A 13,371-nucleotide genomic window follows, 5' to 3' on the forward strand; every position below is an offset into this window, starting at 1 on the left:
CTTTTCCCAGAGTAAGAGGGGAATTCAGTCTCCAAGTTAAATTAATACTGGCATCCCCCCCCAACACACACACACAGATACATGCAAACACACACATTCCTTTCTTTGGTGGATTCTCCACTTTTCTTGGGATGAGATTTAAAAAAAAAACAGGCGGTCTAAATGGTCCCTCGGTCCAGGAATTTCCCGAAGTGCACACACACTGCTCCCCAAATAGACCTTTCTGTGTTGTATTCTTTCTAACCCCTTTTTAATCACACGCTGCTAAATGTCACCTCTTGGGCCTTGTGGGTGGATTTCTTCCACCAGAGAAATACTATCCCTCCTTTGGGTGAGACAGGCAGCAGAGATGGACAGGGTTTCTATAGCAAATTCTCCACAGAGCTGGCTTTCTGGGATGTGAACTGTTTTACCTCTGTCCCTCTTTCCATGCTGTGGTGGGTTTTGTATGTTCAGCAACTGCCTGATCAATAGGAATAGGAAAGAAATCAATGCATGTAACCCATTAGCTCTAACAGAGGGCAGGCTGCTGCTAAGTCACTCCAGCCAGAATTACTAAAGTATCCTTACCGAGGCTAACACAGATTTATTGGATGGGACTCGCAAAGAAAATCGGGGAGAACACTTTCCTCACTCCCACCAGCACATTTAACCCTTCACACACTGTTGCACAAACAGAGCACATGCCATGAACCCCATACATATCTAATCCTCCTTATGCTTCCCCTTAGTACCCAGCTTTGCACACCTCCCTGCACAACCCCCATCTGTCTACTCTTTCACACCGATATATGTACCTAATCCCTCCACCCACATACAGACCAATACCCCATAGAAATCCACCTGTCATAGCCACTCCTGGCCCCTACCCTTCTGACCAAATCCTCCATAAACACCTGCCCTTCCCCACACATCCACCCACAAGCACACAGACACATGCAACCCTGGAATCAAATTCCAGAACCAGGTGTCATGCCGAACGGCTTGGGGAGGCTGCACACAAGGATGAGCTAATGTCTGAATTGCAAAGCTAGAAACAGCAAAGAAGGAAAAGTCATTTGCCCATTGTCGGCAGAGGGTTTGTGAATGGGATGTAGAATTATTCTGTGGTCAGGAACTGCTTTGAGTAGAAGGCACAAGGATGGGACCTCACTAGGGGAGCAGTGTATATGCACGTAAGACTAGAACTGAACAACATTCAGAGACAGAAGGCTTAACCTCATTCCCACTGAAGCCATTGCCAAAACTCCCATTAATTACAATGAGAACATTCTCTAGCCCTGGATTCTTTTCACACTTCAGGAGGAGGGCTGGTCCCTGGTCCCTTCAGGTCAGATTTAGGGTCTACTGGTGAGCTAATGATTTCACAGGAAAAAATATGTGAAACTCCAGTAGGGAAATACATTGCAGGAGTGGACTGGCTGATAAGGAAACACGGTCCCTGTTTTCATGCAAATATACCAGTAATCAAGAGGAAGAGAGAAAAACAGAGAATACGAGTGAGGAGAGAGGGAGAGAAATCTAATTGTACCTAAATGGAAGGATTTTGAAAGGCTTCCTGGCAGCATAAGCAGGAAAATGAATGGCAAGGGAAAGTGAGGCCTACAATGGGGATTATTCACTCTGACATTGACCAATATTTATTGGTAGCAGACCTTCTCCCTGTGTACATGGCAGAGAAGAACAGGTTAAAGAATATTTAGATAAGTTAGAGTTATCTAAGTCAGCAGGGCAAGATGAAATTCATACTAGGGTACTTAAGGAACAAGTCATGTCCATTGAAGGTTGGACAAGGAGTAATGGGTTTAATCTGCAGCAAGGGAGATTTAGGCTAGATATTATGAAAAACTTTCTAACTATAAGGGTTGCTAAGCTCTGGAACAGGCTTCCAAAGGAGGTTGTGGACTCCCCACCATTGGAAACTTTTAAAAACAAGCTGGACAAACACCTGTCAGCAATGGTCTAGGTTTACTTGGTCCTGCCACAGTGCAGGGGGCAGGACCAGATGACTTTTCAAGGTCCTTTCCAGCCCTACACTTCTATGATTATATTATAGTAGTGCAGAAAAAGCCCCTGTGTGGCCTCACCCTTTTCACTTTCATCTGCCAAAGCCACAGTCCACTGTTAACACAAGCACCCTCCATTTGATCCTCTACAGAAGCATCATAGAAACTTCATCAGCTGAATCTCATAAGGAACAGATTTACTTTCCCAGTGCAGCCACTGGAAATGATGCAGGCATCTCTGCCACAGGCCACCCACATGTTCCTCTCTCCCCTTTAGGCCATCCTCAGCCCTCTTGCCACAAAAGACTGGCTAGTTTAGGGGATCAGCAATGACATACAGATCCTCTCACTTCTCTAACATCCAGCTGTGCGAGTCAGAGCTAATGATGAAGACAGGAAATTTTCTAAGAAATGTTATGCGCAAATCAAAAGTTCTGTCACAGTGCAAGATCCAAAGGGGAAAGCAGCTGACCCTTTGGAATTCATTAGTAAGCGCACGTCTGACATTGCAGAGGAACAAATCTAGAGAAATATATGACCTAAAGACTATTTAGGAACTTTGTGAGTACAGGAGCTCAGAGGAGTCAAACATATAGAAGCTCAAATCATAATGGGTGAAGCCCTGGCTCCTTTGAAATCAATGGGAGTTTTGCCATCTGTAGATACACAGCTGCTGTAGGCAACCCTGAAAATATTTCATATGACACAATCCTGTATTACAAATTTTAGGAACCACAAAGTGAACCCATATAGAAGAACTTTGCTAAACATGTCAGACTAAGTATGTCAGACACCACAGAGGCACTCAGACACCATGGTGATGGGCATAGTATAAGAATCTGTCATAGACAGAAGTCATAGATAGGCTAGGACTATTATTCTGTTCTTCAGGAATGAAGACCAAGATATTTTTTTTAAAAAAACCTGCTTAATCTCTTAACTTCATATTTAGGCACCTAATAAGTGGACTGATTTTCAAATGCACTGAGCAGACAGCGGCTCCAATTGTCTTTACAGAAAACTACAGAAACTCAGCACCTCTGGAAATCTGGCTACTTATTTAGGTGCCTAAATATTGATTTATAAGCTTAACTTTAAGATCCTATTTTTAAAAAATCTTAGTAGAAATTAAGCTAGGATTTCAGAGGCTATGATTTGGGTGTATAATCAAGGGCTATTATTATCTATCATCTACTGTACACTATGATGATGTGTGTTAATGTGGCCCTGTGTAGTATCTGGGAGCTGTCTGGAGGGAGAGAGGCATCTGTTCACACATATTGTGGCAAATCTGTGGCCAGCTAGGTCACTTCACAGTTGTCACTATGCTACACACCATGGCAGCTCAGGATTTCATGGTATCACCAGGGACAGAATTTGGTCCTTCTGCTCCAAAATTCCAGGCTCTTGCCACTTGACCTAAAGGAGAATCTCCACTAGCTGTTTTGGTCTTTGACACACAGTTGGACAGTTCTGATTCCAGCTAGCAAAAGGCAGCTTGAACACACATCCTAGCCATTTCATTGCAATATCAAATATGGGGGGAGGGGCTGTCTTTCTCCTCTGAGTGTCATTAACTAGTTTACTCTGCTTGTGGATTATTTGCTGCCATTTCTTTTGAGACAACCATCAGGCAGCACAGCTGAGGACATTAGGGAGGGGTCTGCCAGCAATGCCTCTGACCTCCATACTCAGAGCACAGGACAAGGAGCTGAACAGAAGAAGCAGGATTAGAACCAGCTGCCTGGAATTTCAGGAAATTCCCATAAACTCTCTGAGCTGGGGAGATACCTGGGAGAGGAGTAGCCAATTGCGCAGGGTCAGAGTCTCATCCTGCTCACTATTAGTTGCATTCTTGGATGATATGGCTCTTGCCTGCTCATGTGCACTTGTGTGTCTGATCCATCCACCATTTGGGTAAAACTCTTCAGTTGCCATCTTTCCAGTATCTAGCCCAAAGTTACAAGCCACTCCTCTTTTACACAGACCACTGGGACTCTTGTCTGCAACTGACCTATATTAGTCTAAAGCTCCATTTGCTCTGGCCTGAACTCCCCTCTCTTCCCCCACCCAGCACACATGCTGCCCCTCCCCCCAAACACCTTTATACATCCAAGGACATTGCTAAAATAAAATGATCACAACCTGGCCCTCCGGGAACTTCAGTTTTACAGTTTGCCCTGCTCTGATGCTGATAGAATTCACAACCTAGTTCAAGAGAGACAGCCAGAGAGTGAGAGAAAGGAGGCAGACAGCCAGGGACAGAAAGGGATAAAGGGGCTAAGGAGAGAAAACAAGACTTGAAACAGTGTAACCAGAAGAAGTAAGATGAAGCAAAAAGAGAAAGACCTATAATCTGGGAGAGAGAGAGAGTCTGGAACACAGAGGAGAAGAAGGGACAGGGAAGATGAGAGGCTGAGAGAAATCTAGAAGATAAGAAAGTCGTAGAGAAAGAAAGAGACTGAAAAAAGAGAGGAAAAAAGAACAGAAAAGAGGTGATGTAGCCAAAAGAACAACGGGACAGTTGGAGTCAGATGGAGAAAGAGGGGAAAGATGGTGGCTAAAAGACCAGGAAAAAAAGAAAATGAAGATGGTGGCCATGGGCTCAGACCGGGTTGGGAGAAGAGAGGGTGCATGTCCCGCCTGAGAACCTACACTGGAAGAACAGGGTGAGAAAAAACCAACACAACCAAACCTGTTCTGTCATTTTAAACTCATTCAAACAACCCACCAGAAACAACTAGTCAACAGCTTGCAGTGTAATGCTCTAGGGCATCCTGAACCCTAATAAAGGGAAAGGGTTCTGTGCTAATGCCCAGGGAATGTTTACTTTCTCTGCATCCTCAGGACTGGGAACACCTTTCTCTGTCTTGTCAGTTCACCCTAACCTAGCGTGAGTGCTCCTTGCTAGTACCAGGGGGACATTGCCAGTCTCCGAACTCTGCCCTGCAGTCTCCTCTCCCAGTGTGTGGTAAGGGAACCTCAAACCCCCACACATGGAAGAGCTCACATACTATTAGTCTCTCTTGTTCTTATATACGCCTAGGACCAGTAACCCCTCCCCACCACACATCCCCCGACCCCCACTTTCGCCCACAGAGCCTGTTGAAGATATCATCTGCCATTCAGATGGATGTCTCCTCCTCTCTTGCCACCTCTCTCTCCTCGCTCACTTGCTCCTTCTCACAGCCCCTCTCCCTTCCACTCACACAATATCTTTGTCACACTGTGTATCCATCTCCATCCATCCAGTCATCTATGGCCTTTCTAACGCACTCATTACTGTAGTCTCTCTCCCCACATTCTCTCCTTCATGCAGTCCATCTCTCTCCCTGCTCACAACTGCCAAATTTGCCTCTCTCTCTCCTTCACAGCTCTCTCTCTCTCCCTCCTCCAGCCAGTCCTTCTCTCTTTCCCACACACAGTGCATCTGTCTGTCTCTCCCTCCATCAGTTAATTTCTCTTCCTCGCTCCCACACACTGCCCATCTGTCTGTCCCTCCTTCACACGGTTCATCTCTCTCACCCTCACACACTGGCCCATCTCTGTCTCTCTCTCCCACCTCCACACAGTCCATCTCTCTGTGTCTCCTACACACCCAGGCCCATGCTCTCTCTCTCCCCTACTGAGAGGAGGCAGCGGCAAAGAATTTGCTGCTGACCGTTGCATTGCTAGGAGGCAAACACATGGCCGGCCTTGTGCAGGCCAGTTTCCGCCTGAGTGCCCCAAGTCACATATCCCCAGCATCATCTCCAGCACTGAGAAAACAGATGGTATAATAAACGAGTGCAGTCTGATGGGGGGGGGGGCAAAGGGGTGCCTGCCTGGAACCCCCCCCCAGACAGATACACACCAAGCTCAGGCATTGTCCTGATACCAGCCCAGTTTCCTGCCAGACCATAGAGCCAACCAATGCTTGAACTCTGTGCTGGGCCCCAGGTGGACAGCGGCAGGCGTGCATGCCAAGGGATAGGATGTGAAGTGCTTCTTCCGGGCTGTGGCTTTAGACTCCAGAAAGATGGGTGTTAGGTAGGTGCAGGAGGTGCAGCACGGGGGTGCAGGGCACAGGCAGCATGCCAGAGGTATGTTGGGACAGCCCCAGCGGCACAAAGGTGAGTGGGAATTGTGGGCAATGCTATGGGAGATGTTGGGAGGCAGCTAGATACTGAAGCGTATATAACTGCCTGATGTCCGGCAGCTTCCTCTTCAGCCACGTGCTCTGCCCCGTCTCTCCTGCAAGCTCCTGTCACTTCTGCTTAGCAGTGTCTCCTATCTCGGTAAATAGTAAAAACGACACCACTAGGCAGACTCGGGTGACAGGGTCGTCAGCAGTAGCCGTGACTCAATCCTTGCCCAAGAGAAACATCCTGAGGGTTTCAGTGGGTGGGCAGATCACAATGGATGAAAGGGCTTATTTATTCCTCTGAGTTTAGGGCTTTTCTGTGAGTCATAGCACCACGCTTTCATCTCCAGCTTTTTACCCCACTCAACTCCATGCTTATTGCCAAACACAGTTCTCCACCCCAAGTACCTCCACACAGATCTGAGTCCCACCCATGATGCTGGCCACAGTCCCCTGAATTCCATGGGTACCCAGCCCCAAGATCCCCATGCCGACCCATGGCCAACCTTGTTTCAGTCCACACTCCTTCTGTCCCAACAACCCATACATTTTCCTCAAGCCCAGCATAGTCACACTGACCTCAGCCTGAGTATCTTCATGTGAACATCAGCTATGAAACCCACCATCCCAACACCTCAAGGCTATCTCCTCCAGACCCCATGTTCTGACATCCCCATCAGCTGGCTTTGAGCGTGATGCCCTCCAAACGGCCCCTGAGCCCCATTACTCCCAGCTACAAAATGCTTAGGTTGAAACCCCACCACCCCCACAAAAACAAGTCCTAGTAACATTGCACCAAGTCCACATGAAACTGATTAAATACAAAAAAGAGGAGTCAGTGATGCTTCGCTTAGACTTAAAAGACCAAACACCTGAAGCACACACAATAAAATACGTCTTTCACATGAAGAGCTGGGTGAATTATTTATGGCAAGTAATTTGCTCATTTAATTTAGCCATTTTTTCTGTTTGCAGAATGCCTATGTGGAGATTGCAATTTTCTTGAATTTGTCAATAGTTGTTGAGTTCTTTTGCTGCATGACTTGATTGTGAACAGTCTTTGCTGAGTATGCAACACAAAATTCAGGATGTTTGGGTTAGTTGTGATTGGTGACGAGTCATGTGGTTTTGTTTCTGCTCTCTGAATGGATGAACGTAACTTCTATATTCAGGTTGCTGGGGCAAATAATTCACACATGAATTTACAATTTGCTTTCTGCAAGTGTTTGCACGACTGGATCACTGAAATCTTTGGGGAAAGAAAAATACAGTAGGGCTGCAGATGTGGCCAGAGATAACCGATGTTTTAATTCACACAAATATTTGTAGAAAATATTTTTAGGTATCTGTCCAGCTTTATTCAGGGACCTTGTATACTGCGACAATGATTTCAATCCACCTCTCCAACAAAGCTACACTGACTCTCACCAGAGTGTCCTCAGCCCCTACCGGTGTACACTTTCCAGCTCCAGGTCCCCAGCATCCTATCCTCCATGCTTTGCTCCCTCGATCCTGGTACCACTGCCTGTAGCTCCAACTTCCCCATGTTGACCCTACTCTTGTTATCCCAGACCCACATTATTGTTCTTGATATGACTCAGGCCTACACCCTTGAGACTACATGCATCGCCTCAGCCCCACATCACCACCATAGTTTCAACACCGCCACGCTGACCCTTCATGGCCACCCCTTGCTCTGACCCTGGCACTGACATCTTGAGCCCAACCTGTCACTGCCATATCCTTTGCAGCTATGACATCCCCAAACAGACCCTGTTCCAGACATCTCAATCTTGAGCGTACCCTTGTTGAGCCTGACTCCAACATCAAAACCCCAAACCTCTGTCCTGTTTCCTGAAGCTCTCCCTCTTGCCAGGATGGAGGTTGGTCATTCCTTCTTCCATTCTGTTCTCCACAGTAAACTCCATGAACTGGGCAAATATTGGTCTTTCCCCATGTCTCCTTCCACTCAATTCCTCTGGTGCCCTCAATGAAGTGGGACAGAGATTCACTCCTTCTTGCATATTCTCCTTCCCCTTTGCTCTTGCAATTCCCCTGGTTGTCTGAGACACAGAAGTTGATCTCTCCTCTGCATATTCTCCTCCGCCCACTCCTTCAGTGCCCCTTGCTGGCTGGGACAGGCATTGGGTATTTTTCCAGTACTCATGCAGAGAGATTACAGGCTCCACATTTCTCCAGTTGATGCATGTCTGGCTGGAGGGAACCTCATCAAATTGACCCCATCCCCGACCCCAGCCTGACACGCAAGGTCTGTCACATTTCCCCTATAAACATTGTCAGATTTGGATTTTATCTCAGAGACCAGGGAAAAGAGCAAATCCAGGCTTCACTGACAAATCGCTCCAGGGGAGGAGTTATGTGAGGCTGTGACAGAACAAGAGAAACTCCCCCAAGGGGAAAAAAAACAACTCCAAGTCAGAATGAGAAGAGCCAGTGTCTGTGAACGTTACATTGCAGCAACTCCAGCAGAGCCAGGACTAGGCTGCCAGCACTTAGCCAGGGGCCATCCCGCCAGGGGAATACACCTTGGACGGAGCTACACCCTTGGGCTTTCAGGGCAGCCTGGCTGGGAATCAGGACTCGATGACCCCCTGAAGAGCATTTATTGGAAAGGACCGGGAAACCTTAACTGCGACGGAGCAGCTTCCCCCACCCTCTTGTTGTTCTGGGTCAAGAACCATGAGCCAGTGGCCAAGAGGACAGGACTCTCAAGACAAGATGACAACAGTAGGAGGAAACAACATTCTGACTGTGGAGGGAAGATGGGCCCTCAGCGTAAAGGGGAGGATGGGCCTGTGAACACAGCCCTTTAACAGCTCCTCCTCAGCCCTCCACCTCAGTTCTGAAACTTCTGGCACTCCCTAAGTACATAACAGCACAGCCCCAGGACCCTGTGCCTGGTTAGCCTGGAGTGCAGTCCACCAGATGGAAAAACTACTTGATCAGAACCGGCATAGTTGGCAGCTATCCATTAAGAGAGACAGGCAAGGAATCGGATATCTGCTCAGGTTGTGGGAGAGGTGACTGACAGTGCAGGGGGAGCGGAGTCCCCAGGACTGACAGTGGGAAGAATGGAAATGTCTCTCTGCTATCAGTAAGGGACTCATCACAATGGAGGTCCAAGCACAGAGGGACAGGAAGGCAGAATGGCAACTGGAAGCAATTCTCACCTGAATGTTTTAGGTGTGGTGCCGAAAGCAGAGCCCTCAGCCTTGAGCAAAAGACAGAAAGCCAAAGCTGCACAGAGACTAGAAATGCAGTGTTTCTCCCTGTTGTCAGCATCTGCATCAGGCTCGGGGTTTCTCTTGAGAGACAGTTCCTAATTGGGATGGATTATACATTTCTTGCTGGAGCCTGCCCAGCGCCCAGTTTAATTCCTATTTTACAGCTTAGCTCTTTTTGTACTCCCCGAACACAGTAACCTCTCCCTTTCCCTATTCCTTTCAACCTCAACAACATTGTGCCTTCTGCCATTCTTGTCTCCAGGGTCGATCCTGCCCAAGATATGAATTGTACAAAGGAACCTTACCCAAAGGAGTCAATGAACATAAAAGACCAAATCTATCCCTTGATGTCAGTGAAGTTATACTAGGATGAATTTGGGCCAAATAGCATATTAATGTGATATAATTTATCTACAAGATGTCCTTTCTGAATGCTTGAGACTCCCAGATTAATTAATGTCTTGAAGAATCTGCTCTGACCTCCCTGTTTCAGGGTGTTCAACCATTTATTACAGAGCAGCAGGGACTGTTCCATTGTTGGGCTTGAAGGCAAACTTCTCATTGTAAGCTCAGTTTTTACATTCCCACTAGCTTCTGCAAGAGAAGCTGATCCTCCTGAAATTTTACATGCTGCAGCTTATTCCAGAGTAGAATGTTTCTGGGAAGTTTGGTGAAAAATCAGGAGTTTTAACATTTTTCAATTTTACTGGAAGTTCACGTTTGAAAATGTGTGCAACCATTTTCGGCTCATCTCTCCAAAATGGTTTGGTCTAAAAACTCCAGATTTTTCTTTCATTAACCTTGCTGAGAAGCAATACCACTTGGTTTTCTGGGGAAATGACAAAGACAGATGACAAACAACCTGTGATATTTCATACTAAGGTGAGCAGCGAAAGAGCTAACGAGGGGCTCAGTGAAACAGGGTTATGAAAATGAGCCACTGGGAAGCTGAGAGGGGAGATTGAAGAAAAAGAAGCGCTTGCTCAGCCATGCAAGCAGATAGGAAAAAGGAGACTGAAGGATTATGTACTGTTGAAGGGAACTTGGTACATTCAGGACTATTTGATTTTTACCCTGAAGAATTTCTAGCTGTCCTGGTTTGGCTGGGACTGTCCTGGGCTTTCACAATCCACTCTGGGAACTGAGTCCTGCACAGTTGGAGGAAGCGGTAGAGTTGCAGGGAGACAGCAAGGTTTCTTGCTCAGCAGGCATTTCTCTGTCGCTCTGCTCACTGCTCTCCCCTCTGAACGCAAGCCACGGAACTGCGACAGGAGCACAAAACCCAAAGGAAGAGGTGACGGCAGGTCAATCCTCCAAAGGGAGGAATGTAGGTTTGACCGTGATCACAGAAAGCGTGAGGAAACCAGTATGGGCCCCAGACTCTTTCCTCACACATCCCATGCACCCAGCTGCTCCAGGCTCCCCCCATAGCTCACCTAGCTACCCCAAGCGCCCTTATGCACAGACATACTGAGCATCCACAGCCTCCCTGCCACAACAAACCCTCAAACCACCTAGCTCTCAGGCACCCCTTCTCCACGCCAATACCAACCTCCCCAACTGGGCCATGTTTACACTAGGGAAACAAGCTGACATGTTTTAAAATACTAGAGCAGACAGGATATAATGCCTTTGAAACGCATTAGCTGAATATAGTCAAACCAAAGTTCCTCCCTTTGGAGGACCATGACCAGCAAACATTTTAAAAGACATTAAATCATGTCTACATGAGTGCTCAAAATGTGTGTTGAAGCAGGTTAGGCACCATGTTTTAAACACAACCCGTTTTCTTCCTCTAGACAGGGCCTGTGGGAAGAGGAAAAGGAGCAGCAGATAAATCCTTACAGCTAGCTAGTTAGACTACACATTTGCACTCTCAGGCAATACATCTTTCCCTGAATGGGATACATTTTTCTTCACTAACCTGTAAGAAGCAGCTACCTTATAAATCACCAATCAGCACCGTAAGCATTCTTCTAATTAGATTCTCCAGCATTGGCTTTCATTCAGTGAAAAACATTCACCCATCTCCATTTTACAGACTGTTTATTAAGAGCTATTTGCAGTGGTGTTGTAGCTGTGTTGGTCCCAGGATATTAGAGAGACAAGGTAAGTGAGGTAATATCTTTTCTTGGACCAACTTGTGTTGGTCAGAGAGACAAACTTTTGAGCTTACACAGAGCTCTTCTTCAGTCATTAAGAGCTATGACAGGTTTTTCTGGGGCAGACAGAAAGTTGTTCCCAGATAAAAATCACATGGGTTTCCCCTTATCTCCCATCCCCAAGGTATTAATCCTCCACAGATCATGCCACAGGTGGCAAAGACACACTTGGCAAAATATTTTAAATATGAAAAGATCCATCATGTAACAGAAGCATGTTACTAGTAAAACTGTAGGAGGAGCCATGAAATCAAAGTGAGCTTTTAGTTCTAAAGTTCTTTGACTAACTCAGCACAGTACTAAAAATAATTATATCTTATTCACAGCAGCTGGAGGTGGCTGGCTCCTGCCTCCACATCTCCTACTTAGATGCATTACATCCAACCCACCAAGAGCAGGGATTCCTGGAAAGCTTGTCTCAGAGAAATGACTCAGTGCACACCCCAGAAAAATCAGCACCCCTTAGCCAAGGGAAGATGTTGTGACCTTGGAAGCAGACAAGAATCTCTGCAATTGACCCTCTTCTGGAAGAAAAGAGCTACATCCTACCTTGAATTGCACAGATGTTTTGCCTAACTGCAGTGCATTTCCTTGCACTGGAGATCTGAAAGGGTTCTCACACATGCTGTATCAATATTATATCAGAGACAAGAATTCTACCTAGAGATGTTGAGCCTCCCCACACCAATGTTAAGGAAAAGTTAGCATATGTGACTCCATTTTGGTTTGGGGCCCACCATTGTCTAAAAGCAAGCACATCATGCACCAAGAGGAGTGTTCCTTAGATACTGCATTCCTGTGAAAACCCTCCCCCTTGTTTCCAGCCTGTCTCGACTCCTGGTTTCTGTTCTTTGTCTGTTCCTAACTCCCTGCCTCCTGGCCTTGATGTGAGCCTCCCATCCTGATAAGAAAGGCTACTGATGCATTGCTTTAGGACCATGCAATGTAGTTGAAGTAATGGTCTAGCACGGGGAATGTATCTAGCAGCGATAGGTGGTAGATAAGGCAAGGGTTTGTCTATTGGCTAAGGTTTCTGATGCACAAGGGCAACATGCTTTGCTAAAAGGTATATAATCTTTGTATAACCTGCATGCGGGGTCCCCTCCTGATTAGCGGGGGCACCACACTCGAGCGTAATAAACTTAGTATCTTTGGGAACTCTGCAGTTGTGGACTTTGTTCATGTGCCTCAGCCTAGACTCGAACTGTGCGTTACCTATCGGGTATAATTCGCAGCAGTTCCTGTGCGTGACCTATCGGGTATAATTTGTAACACCAAACCTCAACCTGGACAAGTCGCTCTGCTGACTCTCAATAGTTTAGAGCCAGGCGGCCTCTTTCTCCTCCTGTGTCCTGTTTGCACTAGTGATACCAGAACCAAGTGATCAGCTAGGAAATGTGAGAATGGATGGTGAAAATTGAACAACAAAATGAGGTTCTCATTTGACCAAGAGACTGGAAAACTAGACCTAGTAAGGAGGTGACGCTACTGAATTTACTTAGCAACACCCTCCACATCCCAAACACACAAAACAAAGGCAAGCCTGGGGGGAGCGGGAGAGAGAGCAGGAGAAATTATCTATTTGAAATCCTGGGTACTCCTCCTCGGGATAAAGGGCCATCCCTAGGGGGGGGGGTGCAGGGTCCAGGGTGGAAGTGACGGATTCATCTCTTCCGGGAGTGACCGTGCCAGCCAATCACACCAAGTGCAGGGCCTGGAGTGGTTGCCCTGATTTGCCCTACCCAAGGGATGGCTCTGATCTGGGAGGTTGGAAAGGAAGATAGGAGCACAATTCTTGCTCACTACAACACAGTGGCATCTTCTTTGGCACGTCT

This window comes from Eretmochelys imbricata, chromosome 1 (assembly GCF_965152235.1).
Source record: "Eretmochelys imbricata isolate rEreImb1 chromosome 1, rEreImb1.hap1, whole genome shotgun sequence".
Classification (NCBI taxonomy): Eukaryota; Metazoa; Chordata; order Testudines; family Cheloniidae; genus Eretmochelys; species Eretmochelys imbricata.